Raw genomic sequence first — 16,469 nt, 5'->3', positions numbered from 1 at the left:
GCCGCTGTCACATTTATTCTCATATAAAGCTCCTAAAGACTTTAAGCAGTCGCTTCATACTCTTATGAAGTCATCTATCCTTCTGCCATTCTTCAACTTTGCGATGGAAGTGAGTGTAAGTGATAGGTTTCATTTTCTGCTGGTGCACTTTTTCCGAACATTTTTGAAAATTGCTGCCACTGCTAGACTTAATCATTTCTCCTCTCTCTCTCTCTATCTCTCTCTTTAAAAAAGAATAAGGCTTTACTAACTTTAGTGTTAAGTTTATACTCCAACAGCATTATGTTTCATTGTTCTGCTAGTTTTGTAAAAACATGTGGAAGGAAACGTGGAATTTTCTAACATAAAGAAATTATGAAAAAAACATGAAATTATGCAATATTTCTACACTGTAAAAAAAAATCTTTGTTGGTTTGGAAAAAAATCTGTAAAAATGTTTACTAGACGTAAATCAAAATTGTCTTCATTAAGTTTAAAAGATTAGTTTTATGAGCAAAACATTGCAAGTTCACTCAAAAAGGCTTCTGCCAACTTGTTATTCTCAGTTGAGTTAATCTCAGACCTCCTCACTTAAAAAATAAAAAATAAAGGTTGCAGCATTTCTAACCCTAACAACCACAAAAATAACAGTAACACCAATATTAACATTGATTTCATTATTAACAACAACAACAACAAAATACTACTGCAATAATGCAAATAAAGTAACGTTGAAATTATTGTTCATTTGTAATTTATCTTTTTTTGGAGGGGGCAAAGTTGCAGAAAGATTTTAAAAGTTTAATCTCACATTTATTCGCTCTACAAAAAGAAATGCTTAGCGCATGTGGATGTTGAAATTAACAATAAAAGTGATTTGATTTGATTTTGATTTGTGAATTTGCACGTTAGTTTGTATGTAACTGTTATGTAAATATATCGACTGTTTACCCTAACAAAAGTTAAATGATAATTCAAATGCTTAAAAAGATCAAATAATAAACTGCACTTTCAAAACAACTACCTAAATGATAAATCAAAAACGATCAAACAATAACTCAAAATGCATTCTGAAATGAGAAACAAATGTATTATTATTTAATTTTCATAAGCAACTCAGTAAAATCCTGTAATAATTAAATAACAAATCGAATGCTCGGTCACACTGAAGTTTGAGCTCGTGAAATTCTGTTGTACAGCACTGTAAAAAGGGGTGAGATTAAACAAGATAATTAGACATTAAAAAAAAAGCAAGTGATTGGTCCAAATTTTACATTTCTGTCCAGAGGTCATGTTTTGATCTTTGATTGGTCTTACGCAGTGATGTGATGCGATTTCGCAGGTCAGAGTTCACCAAGCTTGAACTTTACAATGCAGCAAACTGCAAAACTTGTTGCACGAGCTTGCGTTTCCGGTCACATCCGTGTGCCTATATGAATGGAAGTCTATAGGAAGAAAAGTCCAGTGTGACAGCAGCTTAATTCAGTTTCTGGTTCTTCCTGATTACACACACACAGCTGAAAGCTCATGTTGGACTGATTACAAGGACTTTAAAGATGCCTCATTCACACAGACTCTTTGCTGAGTCTTGTTTTTCACTGTGAAGCATTACAAAGCATTTGTCCCTGTTTGTTTTGGTCCTTGCCTTGTTTTGCCGATATTGTTGTTTTGCCTCGTGTCCTGTTTCTAATTCTGTGTCCAATAAATGGCTGTTTCTCAATATGCTTTCTTCAGCGGTCTTGTGTCCTCGTGTAACGTCGTCATCAGCTGCCAAAGTTCAGTTCCAATACTCAAGACTGCAAGAACAGAGGACGCATGAAACTTCCCGGATGTGTTCTTGATATCGAGGACGCAACGATGCAGATTTGAGCACCGCTCTTGCTCTAGAAGTCCCAGAAGTCATTGCGACTGGAGGTGGGAAGCGCTGCATTTTATTTAGATTTATTATTAAAGTTCAGAGATTTAACTTATTTACCTCAGGAGTTTCCCCTTAATGAAACAGTGAATTTAAACATTACCATGGGCATCTTAATAAATGAATAAACAAATTAAGGGTGTTTGTTTGCTGAAATTTGTTTTAAAATCTAATTTATTTGTTTTGTCCAATGCATACTTATAATGTTTTTAAGCATATTATATATTGTGAAAAGGGGAAAAAAATTTGTTTCATGAATGCTGTAATGTTTAAATAGTTTTCCATTTAAAACCCATGAAGGTCATGTGACCATTAGGAAGAACGCAGCATCTCATTCCTCAGAGGACGCGTTCTCTGTTCTTGTGGTCTTTTGAGTTTATTCTTTCGAGGACACCTGGCAAGTCCGGTCTCCAGAAAAACGCAAGTCCGTTCTCTGCATTCTTGGAATTGAGAAACAGCCAATGTTTTGCTAAAACTTGTCTCTGTTTTAGTTTTTTTTCTTCAATTGAGCTATGCTTGTTTGTTCTGATAATGTATTATTTCTTAGTATCAATTTCAACAAAAGTTTTTTGTTCATTCAAAAAACATTGTAGGTCAGTGCAGCTGATGTTTTCAAAAGTTAAGAAAGCAAAAAATAAATAAATAAATAAATAAAGGAAATAAGGATTATGATTTTGTTTGTCAACTCAACTTCAGGCATTCCAGTTCTGCAGACAAAAAGTGTTCAGTTGACACAACTTTAAAAGTTTAGTTACTGAGTAGTTCACCTCTCCAGAAAACTAATAATCTTATGTTAACCCAACTAAACGTTTTTTGTATTACTGACACATAATTTTAGCTCAGTGCAGCTGATGTTTTCAAAAGTTGAGTAAACAAGAAAAAGCAAAAGGAAATAAAGATTATGTTTGTTTTTATTGTACTGACTTAAATTTCTTAGTGTAGAATCTTTGTTTTATTTTTTACAGCTTCCAGAAATTGTATGCATGCATTTATTCAAATGTATTCCTTTGAATGAAGAAACAAACAATTATAAATGAATGAATGAATGAATGAATGAATGAATGAATGAATGAATGAATGAATGAATAATTATTGTTTTGCAATTCATATTAGCGAGTGCCCACTGAAAAAAATGATATATGCAAAATTGTTGCAAACAATTTGTTGAATTTACACAAACAAATTACATTTAGTCATGTTTAACTTAATTTGTTTGTTTAAATACAGCCCAAATGAATAGTTTACAATCACTTAAAAAAAATTGTAAATCCAAGGAATTATTTGATATTTTTTTCAGTGCATACCTGCCAAGTTCTCATATATTGGCTGTTTATTAACACTTAAATTATATTATTCCACAATTATACCCAATACCTAACCCAAAGTACTACCTTACTATTAATAAACAGCAAATCAGTAGTTTACTGAGCTAAAAGTCGAAGCTAATTATTTGTTAAATACAAAAATCCAGGGTTCCACACAATTTATTCATGTTGTCCCTAATCAAACCAATTAACGTACACATTTTAGTGGATTGAACAAAAAACAATGAAGATTAATGAAGATACATTTATGAGTGTATGGATAATTATACCTTAAAATAAAGTGTGACCTAAATTTGCTAAAAAACCTTGATATAAATCATATATTTAATCATTATTCTGCCTGTTTTGTCAGATCTGCATGAAATAAAAAGCTAATAATAATGTACCTATATTATTACATTATCAGTGTTTTATACTTGAGATATAAATTAGGGCCCACAATATATAATTTTTAGCATCGATATTGCAATATGCGAATCTGCAATATTCATATCGCACAATCTCAATGTCAAGTATAGACTATTGTTGACTAGGTGCTTGTAGATTAATGGCAAAGTTTAACCATTTAACGTAAAGTTTTTTTTTTTTTTTTTACCCTGTTAAACACATCAAGTGAGTTTAAAGCATTCAGGCACAAGAAGCAATAGCATTTTGAGCTTCAACAATCATACATTTGTATAGTAAAGACTACCAAGTGTCATTTTATGCTATATCTTTAAATATTCAACTGCTATTAAGACTTACCAGACAAATATAACATAAAGCATTTTTCTTCTTATTTGTACAATTTTTTAACCACAAAAAAAATCTAGTTTAAAGTTAGTTTTAACAATTTAGAGCTTCAATAAAACGTAAAATACTGTACTTTTTTAAAAGGGCAGAGCTGCTGTATGTGCCAATCTCTCTTAATGTTTCAGTTGAGATTACGTCAAACATCAAAAAAAAAAGATAATTAAGGTTCATTTTAATCATTTATGCAGATGCACTCAGCTATGAAAGCAGCCTAATCATTATGAATTAAAAATAGTATTCACCAAAAGAGTTATTCATTCTATCTAGTGAAGTATATTTCATATCGCAATGTATATCGCTGAAAACTAAATATTGCAATGTCAATTTTTTTCCCATTTCATGCAGCTCTAATATAAATTAGTCTATTTTTCCGTCTCTCTCTTTTAAAAGCAGGTCTAAACAAGTCCCATGAAGCCCCATTCATCCGGGATCCCCAAAGGAGAAGGACAGGAGCCCCCAGGAGAGAATGAGGGGCCCCGAGGCTGAGCTCCTCCCTCTCCTCCGGGGCCAGTCTGATTTGTTCCTGTCCCGATGTTGTTTCATTTATCTCTTTGACAAAGTGCCTTTGAGACAGCGCTTGATAATTAATGTCGAGAGAGGCCAGAGAGCACTTTGTCATTTCTCCTGGAAGCGTCCAGGAAAGGGAACGGAGCTCGCTCTCTCTCTCATCAGCCACCGTTTGGCCCATCAATCAATTGATTTGGTTTGGCCCTTTAGATGTTGCTGTGTGTGAATGTTTCTTTTCTCTCATTGTTTTTATAAGGCGCTAGTGAATGTGCCAATGTGTGGTCCATGAAATGGAGTAAAGCGCTTTACGCACAACGTTTAACAATTGCATTAACATACTGTATTGTATTATATACAAAAAGTGGAACAGAAACCGTATGATAGCATTCAAATGATTTGATTTAACATGTAGACATACACGGAATCTGTGAGCGCAGAAATCAGCAGATTTTTAGTCCATCATAGAGTCTATTTGTTTACTTAAATTTTTAAACTCAAATTTATTCAGTTTTTCAATTCATTTCAGTAATATTAATGACTAATATGAAAATATTTATAAGATTTATTTACAATACAGTTTGAAAAGTCATATTTTCAGTCTTTTAGTAGATGCATTATATGACTTGCTTTGTTTACCAAATATAGGGAATCTAATTGGATTTGCATTGTAAACATTAAATACAAATTTAAAAAGGTATTACTTTTTATTTCATATATTAAGGTTTTAGTTATGATACTCCCAAAATCATTCCACATAAATCCGCAGATTTTTACCATGATTCTGCACAGAAATACCAAAAAATGTTCGCAGACTCTGTCTGGCACTACACATGGGTGAGACTTTACAGTAAGGTTCCATTTGTGACATTTGTTACATATTTGTATGTTTGTATACATTTGTATAATTGTTTTCATTTGTTGCATTTTAATAATGTATTAATTATTAATGTATTAACAATATATTCTTAAAGTGTCTATTCATCTTTGTTAATGACATTTAATACAAATCGTCACCTTAGAATTATAAGGTTCTAGCTGACATTTTGTCAAAATTAAGTTTATTGACATATTCTTTTCAAATGACAACTTATTAACATTATGGGATGTTTTTTATATAAGTTGTTTAAATTTTAAGACTTTTTATTTAATAAACAAACATCAACACACTTAGGGCTCAATTTGACGACCCATGTGTAAAGCGCAGGGCGCAAATGCATTCAGGGTGTGTCAGAATTCATTTTCGCTAATAAAGGACGGAAAAATCCACTTTGCGCCGTGGCACTGGTTCACCTGCATTTTGTTTAAGTTTCACTGGTAGACTTGTTTCGAATGGGAGCTCACAAGCTGTAGCCCAAACTCATAGCTGTTTATATGCAAATGTGTTCCATCCACATCCCTTCTTCGGAATCATTCAACAAACTTGTCCATGTACACAAAATACCAGGGGGCCCAAACTCAGTCCTGGTGGACCGGTGTCCAGCATATTTTAGCTCCAACCCCAATTAAACACACCTGAACCAGTTAATCACGCTCTTTAGGTACACTAGAAACTTCCAGGCAGGTGTGTTGAAGGACGTTGGAGCAAAACAATGCAAGACACCGGCCCTAGTTTGAGCACCCCCTGATCTATGGGTCAAAAGCTTATAAATGTGAACGTTTGAAAAAAACATAAAAAATTTACAGATACAAGTGCAGCCATTTTGAGGTCAGTTCTGGTTAAAGATGTCACAGAATTGACTGGTATTTTGAAATGCTTGTGTGATGGTGCTTTTCCAAAACAAATTATTAAATGTTGTTGCTTGTCCAAACAGTGCAGGCTACTTTATTTAAACTCATTCCGGTAGTTTTTTGGCTATTTACCAGTGATACTGTGAGAAAGGTGGCTGTTTTATCAACCTTCTTTTGTGTTCAACAGCAGAATTTAGTGTTCGGGGGTTTCCTCTGGGTGCTCCGGTTTCCCCACAGTCCAAAAGCATGTACTATAGGTAAATTAAATATGTTAAATTGACCATAGTATATGAGTGTGTGTGTGTGTGTGTGTGTGTGTGTGTGTGTGTGTGTGTGTGTGTGTGTGTGTGTGTGTGTGTGTGTGTGTGTGTTTGTGTGTGTGTGTGTGTGTGTGTGTGTTAATAAGTGTGTATGGGTGTTTCCCAGTGCTGGGTTGCGGGTAGAAGAGCATCTGCTACATAAAACATATGCTGAAATAGTTGGTGATTCATTCTGCTGTGGCGACCTCTGAAATAGAGACTAAGCCGAAGGAAAATGAATGGATGAATGAATGAAATTCATAGTTTTGAGAACAAAACATTTCTGGTTAATGATGTCACAGAATTTACCGTTATTTTGAAATGCATGCGATGGTGCTTTTCCAAATTATGAAATGTTGTTGCCTGTCCAAACAGTCTACTTTCATTTAGCAGTAAACTCATTCTGTTAATTTAATTTCTATTTACAAGTAATACTGTGAGAAAAGTGTCTGTTTTATCAACTTTATTTTGTGTTCGACAGCAAAAATAAATAATAGATGACTGAATTTTTTTTTTTTGGGTGAACCATTACCATCCCTTTAAACTTTACTGATTACTAATACTTTGATTTTGAATTTTACAATAATCTAATACCTAAATGTTAAGATTGACATTAAGAAGAATAAATGCTGCAGTGTTGTAAATGCCATCTAATTTATTGTTCCCAAAACAAAACTTATCTCCACGGCTTTACCACACCGCATACACATCTTTCTCTTTGTCTTTTTTATGAACATCCAGGCTTTAAAAGCTTCCATCAGGGCTCAGATGGACCTGCTTTAAGGTCATACCAGATTAAATCACAAATCACCAATCGACATCCTCTAATGGAGAACATCCATCAAAAGAGACACGGCCCACTGTGACGACACCCTGTCCACTGATGTCACAGATATAGAGACCCTCAGACTCGTTAGGGCCACTATTACTCTCGGTCATTTTTCACTCAGAAGCGCACTTAATGGACGTCACTCCCAGTGGGACGGCATGAGGCACCGCCCTGAGCCAAAGACTATGAAGAGCAGCAGTTCAAACTGCAGTCCATCTGATATTTGCTTGACCATTTATCTGTGTTGACCTTATGCTAATCGCTGATTGAGTTGTCAGAGGTTTCCCTTCTTTTATCAAGGAACGTTTCTCTCATCAGCCATTTTATTGTGAAATTAAGACGATTTTGAAATATGTGCACTTTGTAATAATTCATTTGTTAACACTTAATAACTACTCTCCACTTTATTAACAGGCTCATTTTACAAGTCACCTGGAGTTAAACAGTTAAGTTTTACCATTTTTTAATCCATTCAGGAGTGTCACGGAAGTGCAGTGGGTAGCACGATCGCCTCAAAGCAAGAAGGTCACTGGTTCAAGCTCCGGCTGTGTCAGTTGGCATTTCTGTGTGGCGTTTGCATGTTCTCCCTGTGTTGGTGTGGGTTTCCTCTAGGTGCTCTAGTTTCCCCCACAGTCCAAAGACATGCGCTATAAGTGAATTGGGTAAACTATATTGGCAGTGTAGTGTAGTGCATGGGTGTTTCCCTGTGTTTGGTTGTTGCTGAAAGGGCATCCGCTGTGTAAAACATGTGCTGTATAAGTTGGCGGTTCATTCTGCTGTGGCGACCCCTGATTAATAAAGGGACTAAGGTGAAAGAAAATGAATGAATAATCCATTCAGCTGATCTCTGCATCTGGTGAAAGTATTTTTAGCTTAGCTTAGCATAATGCATTGAATCGGATTAGACCATTAGCATCTCACTCAAATATTTCAAAAAAAGAGTTTTGCTTGAGTCTTATGCAGTTACATCATGTACTAGACAGAAACTATAAAGCTGGTATTTTCTAGGCTGATATGGCTAGGAACTATACTCTCATTCTGGTGTAATAATGCAGGAACTTTGCTGCAGTACCATAGCTGCAGCAGGCGCAATGATATTATGCAGATTTTCACTAATGGTGCAAGAGTAGGACTTGGTGCTGGGGATTATTCTGAGGCATTTTGTAATTACACTGCAACCATTAAATTGGAAAACTATAGAACCTCTTTCTGAGCTAGATGCTAATGGTCTAATCCGATTCAATGATCTATGCTAAGCTAAGCTAAAAGTGCTCGCTGCCACACCCAGAGATATCGGCTGAATGGATTAAAAAATGGCAAAGCTAAACTGTTAAACCCTAGTGTAGTTGTGAAATAAGTCTATTTAAAAAAAATAAATAAATAAAACATGTAGTGTCCCATTAAAGTATTTATCAAAAAAGGAAACACAGGGATACATTTTGAAGGCAACTATTACAGTTTTAAAATTTCACGGTTCATTCGATAAGCTACTTTTGTTTTTTTTGCAATTTCTAAATGAACTAAATTTGTTTCTCAAAATGTACACTTTGTAATTACAACTTTTAATACACAATATTTCTACAACAATGTTAATTTCAGCACATATTTTTCTGTTAACTTTAGTTTATGCACTTGGCGCAGGCAAGTATTATTAGAAAACAATGCACACTCAAGGTTGAGATGCGGAAGTGTGCGTTATTTTCTAATAATTTCACAGTCCAGTGTCAGTGATTCTGCTTAGTCCAGGATCTGTTAAAACTCTTGATATTGTTCGTCTGAAAAGTGTGCAATAAAATCATACTATGGGGCTGTTGAATCCTTGATTCTGATTGGCTGATGAACATAAACATGTTACCTCTTTTTTATTCTATGACATGAAGGCTTCTAATCTTAAAAATAATGAGTAAATAGCTAATCTATACTCTGATGTCAGTGTGTCTGCAATGAAAATAGATTCATTCAAAAAGGATTCACTTCATATGTAGACCATAGCCACTAATATACAGAACTGTTCTATAATCAAACCATAATAATAGTATAATACACTCATCGGCTACTTTATTAATGGGTTGGACCCCCTTTTGCCTTCAGAAATGCCTTGATCCATAGTGTCATAGATTCAACAAGGTACTGGAAATATTCCTCAGAGATTTTGCTTCATATTGACATGATAGCTTCACACAGTTGCTGCAGATTTGTCAGTTGCACATCCATGATGTGAATCTCCTATTCCACCACAACACAAAGGTGCTCTATTGGATTGAGATCTAGAGACTGTGCAGGCCATTTAAGTACAGTGAACTCATTGTCACTCATTGTTCAAGAAACCAGTCTGAGATGATTTGTGTTTTATGACATGGTGCGTTATCCTGCAGGAAGTAGCCATCAGAAGATGGGTACACTGTGTTCATAAAGGGATGGACATGGTCAGCAACAATACTCAGGTAGGCTGTGATGTTGGCACCATGCTCAATTGGTACTAATAGGCCCAAAGTGTGCCAAGAAAATATCCCCCACACCATTACACCACCGCCACCAGCCTGTACAGTTGATACAAGGCAGGATGGATCCATGCTTTCATGTTGTTGATGCCAAATTCTGACCCTACAATCCGAATGTCGCATTTAAAATCAAGACTCATCAGGTCAGGCAACATGTTCTTAGCTGACAGGTGTGGAACCCGTGTGGTCTTCTGCTGATGTAGCCCATTTGCCATAAGGTTGGATGTGTTGTGCATTCAGAGATGCTCTTCTGCAGACCTCGGTTGAAACAAGGGAGTATTTGAGTTACTGTTGCCTTTTCATCAATTAGAACCAGTCTGGCCATTCTCCTCTGACCTCTGGCATCAACAAGACATTTGTGCCCACAGAACTGCCACTCACTGGATATTTTCTTTTTTTGGACCATTCTCTGTAAACCCTAAAGATGGTTGTGTGTGAAAATCCCAGTAGATCAGCAGTTTCTGAAATACTCAGACCAGACCGTCTTCCAACAACAACCATGCCACGTTCAAAGTTACTGAAATCACCTGTCTTTCCCATTCTGATGCTCGGTTTGAACTGCAGCACTTCGTCTTGACCATGTCTACATGCCTAAATGCCTTGAGTTGCTGCCATATGATTGGCTGATAAGAAATTTACGCAAGCAAGCAGTTGCACAGGTGTACCTAATAAAGTGGCCAGCGAGTGTTTATAATAATTTGATAAAATAAATGTAGTTTTCATTTATTTGGAGTAGCTTTGAGTTAAAAATTCAACTCAATTTTGAAAAAAACTGACCTTTATATAGTGGGGTTAACACAGGTAATTGGTGGTTGTTCATATAAGCAATTTCAAATAAAATGATTTCATTGGTGATTCATTCTGTGGTGGTGACCCCTGATTAATAAAGAGACTAAGCCGAAGAGAAAATGAATGAATGAATGAATAATTTCATTACAAAAAATCTAAAAGTAAAAACATGGGGAAAATAACCTTTTCTCCCTATTCACAGAGAAATTTAGGCACTGAGATTTGGCAAGATTTTCATGACTGGTTTACATATATAAAAAGTGAACTTTCAGCTTTAAATAGACTACATTTTATAGACAGACCAGCAACAAAATTGCTATAAAATGTGAGTTGTATGGGAGAGGACAATAATGTTGGTTTTAGTGGACCGTAGCGGTTGCAGGCGTAAGATAGTGGTTTTGGCTGCAGTGATGAAGTCTGTGCCATTGTGTTCTGGCTAAGACATGGATCATTGGCAGCACTTTCCTCGCCTGAGGGTTGAGGCCCGATCGCTACGCTGCTTAATCACTGCTGCATGTTGCACCCCATTACAAAATATGGCCGCAAACACACTGATAACAGGCCATTGTTCTATTATGATTCAATTATGTGCCTTAAAAATGTGGGAAGTGTGAATTACATTAGGAGCCATTAGCATATTCTCTGTGTGTTTTATATTCCCAGTGCATACACAGGCTGTTTTATGATCTTTCTCAGTTATATTGTAGTAGTCTGTATAAAAAAAAAATGTCTGGTATTCTGCAAAAAATAAATAAATAAAGTAAAAAGTAAATTCACCAGCATCCCAGTTGAGCAAATAAACTTTGAACTTTACAAGTTATAGAGCAGATTGTTCTTGTTTAGGAAGTTGCTTTTCCCTTTAGATCAGTTCACGCTGAAGCAGATTCATCAAACTTTCAAAGCTTTCTTACTGACGGAAAAGGAATGATGAGATCTTGCAAACATGAGAATTGAAATCTTAAGTTTGAATGCGTAATATCATCTCTCTCCCCTCTCCAACAGCTTGAGCTGAAGCGCAACTAACCATTGCATGAATGTAGCTACAGGGAAACATTTGTCTCATCTCTAACCTCAGGCTTTACAGAAGCACTGCTCTGGAACTAATATTAAACCAGAGCAGAAAGAAACTCCGCTGCCTCAAGACAAACACACTGTAGGGGGCAGCGCACTTGCCCTGAACGGCTCATCTTCTGCTGCTGCAGTCTTGAAGACATGAACTGTCAGTGCCAAAAAGCTTTTGAGTTTACAGCTATTTATGCTGTTAGATCATCTAAAAAACAAACAAAATCAAAATATGCTATTATTATTATTGTTATTCTATACCACTGTTGCCCAATGAATTGCTGAGTTAACCTAGTTAAGCCTTTATTTTAATTTTAAGATAAATACTTATCTTGCAAAAATAGCTAGTAAAATATGATGTACTGTCATCACTCAACGACAAAAGAAATGACTTATTAGACATTTTTTTTAGATCTACGACAGTTGAAGCCAGAATTATTGGCCCCCCTGTTTATTTTTTTTCCCCAATTTCTGTTTAACGGAGAGAAGATTTTTTTTTAGCACATTTCTAATCATAACAGTTTTAATAACTCATTTCTAATAACTGATTTATTTTATCTTTGCCATGATGACAGTACATAATACTTGACTAGATATTTTTCAAGACACTTCTATACAGCTTAAAGTGACATTTAATGACTTAACTAGGTTAATTAGGTTAACTAGGCATTAGGGTAATTAGGCAAGTTATTGTATAACGATGGCTTGTTCTATAGACAATTGAAAAAATATATATAATAATTTTGACCTTAAAATGTTTTTTTTACTAAAAACTGCTTTTACTCTAGCTGAAATAAAACAAATAAGACTTCCTCCAAACAAAAAAAAAAAAAAAATATATATATATATATATATATATATATATATATATATATATATATATATATATATATATATATATATATATATATATATTATCAAACGTACTGTAAAATTATCCGTGCTCTGTTAAACTGTTAAAATCAAAAGGGGGCTAATAACTCTGACTTCAACTGTTTAGTTAAAAATCCCTCTGTTAAACAGCACATGGGATATATTTGAAAAATAATCAAAATTTTTCAGGAGGACTAATAATATTCAAGCATATATGTTTCCATGATTTTTTAATATCATTTTTACACCAAGAAATATTTTAGAGCTTAGTCTAACAAAAAAATAGGAATTCACTGCATAAAACTGCATAACTGGCCTCTATATTAGAACCTCAAAGGTTTCGTCATATAGAAACATCATTAAGAACTGTTGTTTGATGGGTTTATTAAAATAAGACATAAGCTGTTTTTTATTTATTTTAACAAAAATTTATTTATTTAAAAAAAAACAATACCTTTATAAAAACATTCATTCTTATCTTTCTGTTTGTTCTTGTATTTCTTATTGCTGCTGGTTTCTGAGAGCTGCCAATTGTACTATTATTACAATGACAATAACGTTATTTTTTCAAGGTGGCTGCTAGATCTCTATAGCCAGCAGCTAGTTGTCTGCAGTTCTTACATGGTCGCCCACTAAAGCTAAGTAGGGCTGTGCCCGGTCAGTACCTGGATGGGAGACCACATGAGAAAGCTATGTTGCTGCCAGAAGTGGTGTGAGGCCAGCAGGGGGCAGGTTTAACCTGTGGTTTGTGTAGGTCTCAATGCCCCAGTATATTGATGGGGACTCTATACTGCTCTGTGAGACGTAAAGTCGAGGTCCTGACTCTCTGTGGTCATTAATAATCCTAGGATGTCTTTCGAAAAAGAGTAGGGGTTGGAATTTGCCCACTGGCCTCTGTCCATCATGGCCTCCAAACCAAAAATGGCCTGTTCCAGGATGGAAGCATGTTCCATCCTTCCCACACTCGTGAACAAAACCCCGAGATACTTAAACTCCTCCACCTGGGGTAAGGACTTTCCTCCAACCTGGAGATGGCAAACCACCTGACACTAAACACAGAAACTGGCTCTTGGAAAATATGGTAGTATATTACTATAATGTTCTTTATGTATGAATGAATGAATTTTCAATGGATTTTTAACTTGAAAATGAGCAGCTGTTTATTTAACTATAAATAATGTTGCCAAAGGTGATTAAGAATTGTAACAAATGCAATGTCAATTAGTAGTAAATGCATTAATTAATGGTCTTAACAACTAATCGACTTAAGTATTACCTATTACCTTTTAATATGCACAGGTATGTATATATGTATAGGTTCTTCCTGTAGGTAATTTGGGCTGAATTTAAACAAACAAATTAAGCTGAAAATGACTAAATTTAACTTGTTTGTTTAAATTCAGCCCATATAAAAATTTTTTCAACAATTTTGCAGACATTTTTTTTAAATGTCAAAAACAGTGTTACGGTCCTTTTTACAGATCTTCGGGGAACAAATTAAAACTGTGGCTAATGGTATTATTTTGGCATTTTTATCAATACTTTGAACTATTCATTTGATGCTCACACCAATACTCAGATTCCCATATACTGTATATGTTTAAATTATTCAAAGCTAAACTATAGATTTGCTTCGCTGTAATGTAGCCGTGATGACATCAAAATGGGAAGGAAAAAGCGTTAGATTAGCGGTGCTGCTAAATTAGTAAATAGTATGACTGCCATGAAATGTTTGGTTTATCACTGACTGAACATAACAACACTTGACCGGAGAGAAGCACGTTCACTCTTTATAAGTGCCTGCTCTCTAGTGGTCACAAGTAGAATTACTCCGGACAACATTTACAGTACATTTCTCCTTTGATATGTGAGATATATTTCCACGGCATTAAAACGGAGTATAGTTTAAAAACTCATTAAATAGTTAGTTCGCTTACAAATTAGATTTCTGCCATTAAATTACTCACCCCATATCGTGTCAATCCCGTGAGATGTTTGTTCATCTTTGGAACATAAATTAAGATATTCAAGACGAAATCCGGGAACTCGCTCATCCTCAGAAATGACCCCGATATGTTCAAAGTCCAGAAATAAATAAAAAAAAACATTGATTCAAGTGGTTCAACTGTAATCATACAAAGCTCCAAAACACTTTTGCGAGCCAAAAAACTGTAAATACACATGTTTGCCCTTATTTCCCACATAGGTCATGTGGTGCGCGTTGACAGTGCGACTAATGCAATAAGCGTCGTAATGCCTGGTGTAAACGCGCACTCTGATGTGATCAAAAGCGATCAAAGTAATTTTTTTAAGCAAAAGTGTTCTTTGAGCTTAGCATGGTTAAAGTTTAACCACTGAAGTCACAGGGAATATTTTGACAGTATTTTTTAATGTCTCACAAATAGAAGGATGAGGGAGCACTCCAATTTCATCTAAAATATGTTTATTTGTGTTCAGAAAATGAACAGAAATGTCAAAAGATGAAAACAACATAAGTACAAGTAATTAGAGGCTTTATTTTGGAGTTACTTTAATCCTATGAGGTAAACATGGTTTGCAAGATCTAAAATGACCAACATAAATTTCAGCAATTTCCTCAGACAATCTGTTGGATGAAAAATATGAAGTGTGTGCAAGTATTTCACTCGACAACCACCTTTGACCCCTATACACTTTAATTTTATGGAAGGAAAATATCACACTTGACCCTTTCGACTTCCTCTAGCGTGTAATGTTGGTGTTTGGGTATTAAAAAACAAAAAAAAAAAACAATGTGTAATCTCTAAAGCAGGGGTGCTCAAACTTTTTCTTATAAAAGGCCAAAAACCTAACTTGATTGAGGCTAAATAAACCTTTTACAATAAAGTTGTCATGATAATTTCCTAATTTATTAAGATAAAAATATAAATAGAAAAAAAAACTTTTATCATATTAATAATTTACATTCTATAATGAACTTTTTATTGATTTGCTCGTTGATGTCTTGTGCACTGTTCTCTGTCTTCGAGTGAGAGTATTTACATCTGTAAAAATCTAATCCATGCACAACATTTATTTCAGTTTGCATTTTTGTAGCTCTACAATAAAAGAAAAAAAAAGAAAAAAAAAGGTTTCGTTAAATTAGAAATTATGATCTCAGTTAAAGGGATTTAAACAGAAATCAAAGGTTGGCCCGCGAGCCCTAGTTTGGGCATCTCTGCTCTAAAGAGTGTTCTTTTTTTAATTTCTTTTTTTTCCTAGTAACACAATACCCTGAATTGAAATAATTCCTGCCCAAGGCGAGGCCTGGTTGTATTGTTAGAATGTTGACGCCATGTCCAAGAGATGCTGTTTCACAGATCAAACATTCTGATAAATTTTGAGTGGGCATTAAAATTTGAATGGTATTTGTGTATGCAATGGCGCCAGACTGAAGAATTCATACAGAGATGAAAAATTTTCCTATTTGGAAATGAGAAAACATGAAAAAACAGGAGTCCACTGACTCACACATACATAATCTGTTATATTTACAATCATTTTGAGTTGTCAGCATCTTCAGCAATATTATTAACAGATTTTCCTTGAATATTCACTCAGCTTTGGCAACAGAACATCCCAACAACACTAAAAAAACACACATTCAGAAGGTGCACATAGGACGATCTAGTTACATACATTTAAATGAAATACAGTATGACAAACTGCACTACTACTGATAAAGACACTGTGGGGATAGGTTGGTAAAGTGAACTCTGCAAATTAAATATATTAAAAGAAATATTGTTCATATTCTACAATAAGCCATTTAAAATACCACTTACACAATAATTTAGTCACCAACACTACTTAAAACCCTCTTTTTTTGAAACATTCAATCTGTTTGATCAC

At 34.8% G+C, this 16,469-nt stretch overlaps 1 protein-coding gene across 1 annotated transcript in view; it reads right to left on the bottom strand.

Annotated features, from left to right (window-relative positions):
* Positions 1 to 15,095: 15,095 nt before the first annotated feature.
* Positions 15,096 to 16,469, bottom strand: part of slc25a44b (solute carrier family 25 member 44b) — a 7,391-nt gene continuing 6,017 nt past the window's right edge. The window contains exon 4 of the mRNA XM_087259285.1: positions 15,096 to 16,469. This exon is cut by the window's right edge and continues 460 nt beyond it. The gene's annotated coding sequence lies outside the window, so the exon portion shown is untranslated.

This window comes from Danio rerio, chromosome 7, assembly GCF_052040795.2.
Source record: "Danio rerio strain M-AB ecotype USA chromosome 7, GRCz13ab, whole genome shotgun sequence".
Classification (NCBI taxonomy): domain Eukaryota; kingdom Metazoa; phylum Chordata; class Actinopteri; order Cypriniformes; family Danionidae; genus Danio; species Danio rerio.
The sequence above is the reverse complement of the archived record's forward strand: the minus strand, read 5'-3'. Positions and strand labels throughout refer to the sequence as shown.